We start from the raw sequence: 6,000 nt of genomic DNA, 5'->3' as shown, positions 1-6,000 counted from the left end.
CCCCCCCGCCATCCGCCTCCCTCGGGCAGGAACATCCCCTCTCCCGGGCAGTAACACCCCCTCTTCCCGGGCAGGAACCTCCCCTCTTCCCAGGGGGCAATAACACACAGGCACCCGCCCCCCCCGGGCAGCAACACCCACCCCTTTCTGGCCAGTAACACCTCCTTTCCCCGGACAGCTACATCCCTTCTCCCCGGGCAGTAACACCCCCCCCTTTCCCCTTCCCCCGGGCAGTAACATGCCCCCCTCCCCTCCGACTTGGTTTTTTTTTGAGCAAATTTTAGCACGGAGCTGTTAAACTTGGCCTTGAAAAGCTGATAACATGCTCCTGCCAGCAAGGAGGAGGGTGTGTGTCTCTGTGTGTGTGTGTGTGTGGTGGGACGCTCTTCCCCTCTTCAGGAATTAGGGGAAAGGCAATCTGAAGTAAACGTGGATTTACATTTCTATCTGATAGGGAGGGCTGGGCCACCAGCTGGTCCCCGGCTAGAAAGAGAGAAGGGGTGGGGGTAAAGGTGGGGGGCTGTCGGGCACCCTGCCGGGAAGGGCCGGTCCTCCCCGAGAATTGGTACCCAAAAGCAGCGGGCAGAGGAGAATCAGCTCCCGGGCTACTAGCAATTAGCAGAAGGTTAATCCGAAAGAAATAATAAGAAAAAGGAGCAGTTTTCCATCATCCCACAAGCGGGCTGATCCAATTTATCTGGCAGCTGTGCAACCGCCAGAACCGGCGGGCAGAAGCCTCTGCGCCATATGCTCTGTGAGCACATACAAGGTGGTTTGAAAGGCAACTTAATTACACACAAGCACCTTCCGAGGGAAAAGACATCCCTTCCAAAGCTGGCAGGGAAAGGTATAACAAGAACTAATAGCTGGAAATTGAGCACAGCCATTTTTTTAAATTATAAACCGATTAAATTTTTGAACAGACTACCAATATGTAATTATTTAAGTGTGTCTTGATCGGGCACCCAATAACGAAGGACCTAATGAACTTTACAAACCATTAGGCAAGATGAAATGCTATTAGCTGTTAGATGAGCTGCGAGTGAGAAATGGAGAATGCCAGCAACTGCATCATACAGAAGAATATAAAGTCTTTTTTCCTATGAAAAATGGAATAATCTTAAACAACCAGCTGCCTGAGCAGGTGGAAGCAGCATCTCAAGTGTCAAAATTCAAATCTAATTGTTCCAGGAAACAATATAAAGTCTTATCAAACTGTGACCACAAAGCCACAAATATGCAAAACTTACTTAATTGCTTCCTGAGTACCTGAAGGTGGGAAACCACATCGGCGCCAACGTTCCCAATAAAAGCTCCAATACGAACCCCTTACACCTGCTGTTTTCCAGCAACTTCTACGCTCTGCAAAAAGAGACATTTCAGAATTACTTAATACCGTGCGTGATCAAAATAGTAAAGTAGTCATCTGGAACAACTCACAGCAAAACTTTCTGAGTATTAAAATCATTACAGTGCTAAAAAGGCTTAAGAAAAAAGTTTGAAAGTGTTTGAAAGTTTAACTTTTTTATGTATGTATATATGTAAACATACAATATAATCATAGTAAATGTTTCCAAATTATTGTTTATTCATTACTTGTTGGCTACTTTTAATAAGCTTTGAGGGGTTGTTTTGGGATTGTTTTGGGTTTTTTCCCTTTACTTTTAAATAAAGACAAGTCTTTAAGGAAAGACAAACAGTTTTTAGTGGAAAAAAAAAAATATACAGGTTTAGAAAAGATCTTACAAGCTCCTATTTGGAAGCAGAAGCGAAGTATTCAAAGACCAGTGAATTACTGTGGGGTTTAGCTCTTCTGGGCAGTGTAGGACTATCTGCTTTTCTATCCCATTGCCTTCGTCAGATAACTTACTGCTTGAAGCCACAGGAGCCTTATCTCCGTAGGCAGGGGGAAAACTGCACGCAGGGGGAAAGCTCCTTGGTCAGTCACCCTCTCTCCGTGGATGTTTTGTCTTTTTTAGCTTGGTATCCTTTGATATCGGCAAAGGCAAAGCATGAACGGAGGCTCAAAATACATTAACAAAAGCCCCATTGACAGAAACCTCCTTGGAATAGTTAAAATTCAGTAAGTCAATCCCCTAGTTCAAAAATAAGTAAAGTGAATGCATCCTTGCCTCGGGAAATGAGTAATTAATCAATGAAAGTATAAAGTATTTACTTAACTGCTCAGCTTATAAAGTTTGCAAATCTTAGGTGAAATATTTAACTACTTCAAGTACTACTGCAAGTTTATAGCATTCTCACACAAAAATTTGAAACATCAGTTGAGTATATTTATCTTTCCTGTGATATATGTTTGTTTGTTGGTTTTTTTTTTCCCCACAATTCAGCCAGCACTATCAGTTTCAAGCTCTTATAAAGACTACTAAAGACCTGTAATACACTAGCCGATATTTTTTAAAAATAAATAGCACAAAAAAGGGATGTACATTTGTTGATAAACACTGAAGGGAAATACATCCCAAAGTCCTATGTGAAAACCATTAATTAGCAGTTCACTTCCAAATAAGTGGACTAACATGGAAGACCTTCTGCCGTTACGGTTTTTGTTTCTTAACCCAGGTAAAGATGTGAACGCTAATCTGATTTTTATTTTTATAACATGAATTTTATAGGTTTCACATAGGTGCACACACAGCTGAAAATAAACATCTCACTTTCTAGAATAACTGAGATTTTAGGGGTTTAACAAGTCAGTTTACTGACAAATATATTTGTTAATTGCCCATCTAATCTGTGTAGAAGTGCCTTACAACTGAAAGGCATTATAGACCCAGAGATTATTATTTCTCCCCCATCATAGATAGGGGGAGATAGAACAGCTATCCAAGCTAGCAGACAGTTATCAACACTCGGAGAGCGGTCTGAATGTGGTCTGAAAAATACTTGAGACACACTAGTAAAATATTTAATCTCCTACTTTTCAAACAGAACTCAATGAATGACAGGAGGCTCCATCTAGAGATCACATGCTATAAATAGTTGTAAAAAAATATGAAAAAAGTTTGAATACTGCTGTCAGGGATCCAGAATTCGCCCCAACATTCAGCCTCAGCCTTGCTCTGTGTAGGGGCCAGGACAGGTCAGCCTTTCCTGCAGTGGGACACCGCTTTTGTGTTACCTATTAAAGGCAGTTTTCATGGATATTACAAGTTTTCCTGGATATAGCAAGTTTTCCTGGATGCCCATGAAGATGCTGTCACGTTACCGAAGATGTATCGTTTACTCCCTTTGAAATATCAGTTTCCAAAAGCAGCAAAATGTGTTAAGAGCTGCTACTCCCAGTGGTACCTTTTTCACCTTGGTGCTGCAGATGGGCCAGGGAGGTGGCTCTGGAGTAAGGGCACACGTGGAAAGGGTGAGAATGGAAGCGAGGAGCAAGTAAAGGAGCAAGTAAAGCGTACACTTGGCAGGAGAGGAAGGGGTTAACTTTATACTCTGGAAGGGTCCTGGCCAGAAAGAGGAAAGAGGATGGGGAAAGTCTGAGGTGACCAAAATGCCTATATTCTGAGGAAACTTAGAGCTTGGGTTTTGCAGAAAGCTTTTCTAGGTTTATTATGACTGCATTATCATTTTGCTTCATTCATTAATGGCTTTCCCCCAGGCTTTCTCTGGGAAAATTTATGCTATCCTAAATACTGTTGGCCAGAATATAACACCCCTATCGCCACCCCTCAAAACCCCATGACTTCACATTGTAGGAATTCCCTATTTTGTTAAATATTTACTTTTTTTAATTTAAAAAAAGCAGCACTTTAAAACCATATGATGGGTTCACTGCTATATACAGAAAAAAAAATGCCATTACTTTGCAAGAGAATGGCTGCAGACCGGGGACTTTAAAAACTACATGTTCTTTTCCAGATGTGCATTCAGCCCTGGTGCTTGACAGCTGTTGGCATAATCTACAAAATAAACGAACGACCAGGGTGTCTTTTGTAAAGCCTCGCAGGAAACCAAATAACTGCCCCCAGGAACAACTGCCAATCTGAACAATTAAAATATGTTATCTGTGTACACGTGGTTTTTTCCTTGATGGCAGAGGGCAAGCCTACAACTAGGAGTACAAGTACTACGCTACAGGCAGGGACTGTAAAACGAGCGTTGAAGCTTCATAAATTACTTCAGATTTACAGAAAACAAAAACGCTGCGATAAAAACATGCAGTTGACACCCACCTCTTGAGAGCAGCCTTTGCCCTTGGTGTCCTGAGAATGGGGCAATAGGAATGTAGTGCAACAGAGTGGTTTAAATTCTTACAAGACGTGGTCACTGTGCATATTGATATGCAGAATGACAGTCGTTTTAAATGTAAATCCCTAATTACGGTGTCAAAGGTGCCACTTTGAAGAGCAATATTCAACTAGTACTACATCATTACACAGTGCCTTTACAAATGAGTACCAGCTTCTTTCCCAGAGAGGCTGCGCTGAAAATCTAAAGGAAAAAAAAAAAAAAAAAAAAAAAAAAAAAAGAGGCAGACGTTTGGGACATGATTCAGAATAGGCCCCACACTTTAATTTTCCAGAGAGTTTCCTTCATTACTTCCATGGAAGATCTCAGAAGTACTTTAGCAGCTTACTGGCTTGGAGCATCATATAGATTATGGTCCAAAATGTAAATGAATAAAGACATTAAATAAAACTGATAAAAGGTAAAACTATACATAACAGAGGGCTTCAGTTTAACTTTTAGGCTAAAAATGCTCTAAATTTCCTTCTTTCATTTCTTCCCTCTCTCCCACCCTCAAGTTAATACTGAATCTGTAGAACAGAACAGAATTTCTGTCCCACAGCTTTGGAATGCACCTTTTTGGTGTGCTCACCGATTTCTACATCCGTCATAATATAGACTTCCTATAAACCCTAAAAAAATTAGCCTTTCAATGTCAACAATTTCTACCAACAGAGTCATTTTAATGACAGGAAATACTCTGTGAGGCCGTGTGTCCTTTTAACTAATTTCTGAACGGAATTTTGACTTCTGAACCTATATATGCAATTGCAAAACCTCAAAGTCAAAAAGTACAAAAAGTACAATTATTAAAATGGCAGCTCAGTTCGTGAAGAATGAAGTTTCAAACCGGTTAGGTTCCCTCCTTCAAGTCCATAGCCCCGATTCCTCTGGTCTACCTCCAAACTCGTGTCTGTGTGTGGCGTTGCTTTGCCTACCAAAAGCAGCAGAGACGCTTCCCTTCCAGTCCAGTAGTTGAAGAGACTGTACTCGGACAGGACATCTTAAAGGTCCTTCTGACCAGCTGCATCATTCCAGATAACCAGCTTCCTGGGCACAATTCAGAAATTTTAAAGTGCAGTAATTGAAAGTCAAGTAGCTCAGCTCAAGAGCTTTTAGTACAGAAAGTTACTGCCTTACACTTCTGGACATAGGTGTGTCTTTCAAGCCTCACGCTTTCATTATTCATTGGACAGGTTAACAAGATTATTCACTTTTCCTCTATAACATCATAGCTTCTCCAGCAGTAAACTGGTAAATTAAAAACCAGCAGGGAGAAAGGGATGTTTCATTTTGTTTTCAATTTGCTGCCATTGCTATTCAAAGCTTACGAGGAGCAAGAGCTTAAAAAAAAAAAAACAACCAACTTTGAGTAGTCCAGTGACATAACTGGAGTATCAAAATGGATTTTTAAGATTCAGAAATATACTTTAAAAGTACAGTGCCCTACTTGAATAATTTTTAAAGCTAGAGCATGACCTCTAGGTGGTGCTGACATCCTGTTAATCCATGAGGTTAAGGCACATGCCAGTTTATTAAACCATATTCTGGACCATTACCCTTTGACAGTGACCTTCAGGCACGTGGATTGCAGATTTAGCAGTTACAACGCCTGTAAATTTCTGATGTAACACAGCGGGTTTAAAAATCTATTACCATAAAGAATAATTCAACTCCCTCCTAAATCAAGTGGCAGCAGCAGCAAGTACACAGCAAGTGAAAACAGGCAAGACATCACATAAGAGAGAG

This window comes from Athene cunicularia (assembly GCF_003259725.1).
Source record: "Athene cunicularia isolate RWA chromosome 6 unlocalized genomic scaffold, athCun1 chr6_part1, whole genome shotgun sequence".
Taxonomy (NCBI): Eukaryota; Metazoa; Chordata; class Aves; order Strigiformes; family Strigidae; genus Athene; species Athene cunicularia.
This window is presented reverse-complemented; position numbering follows the sequence as displayed.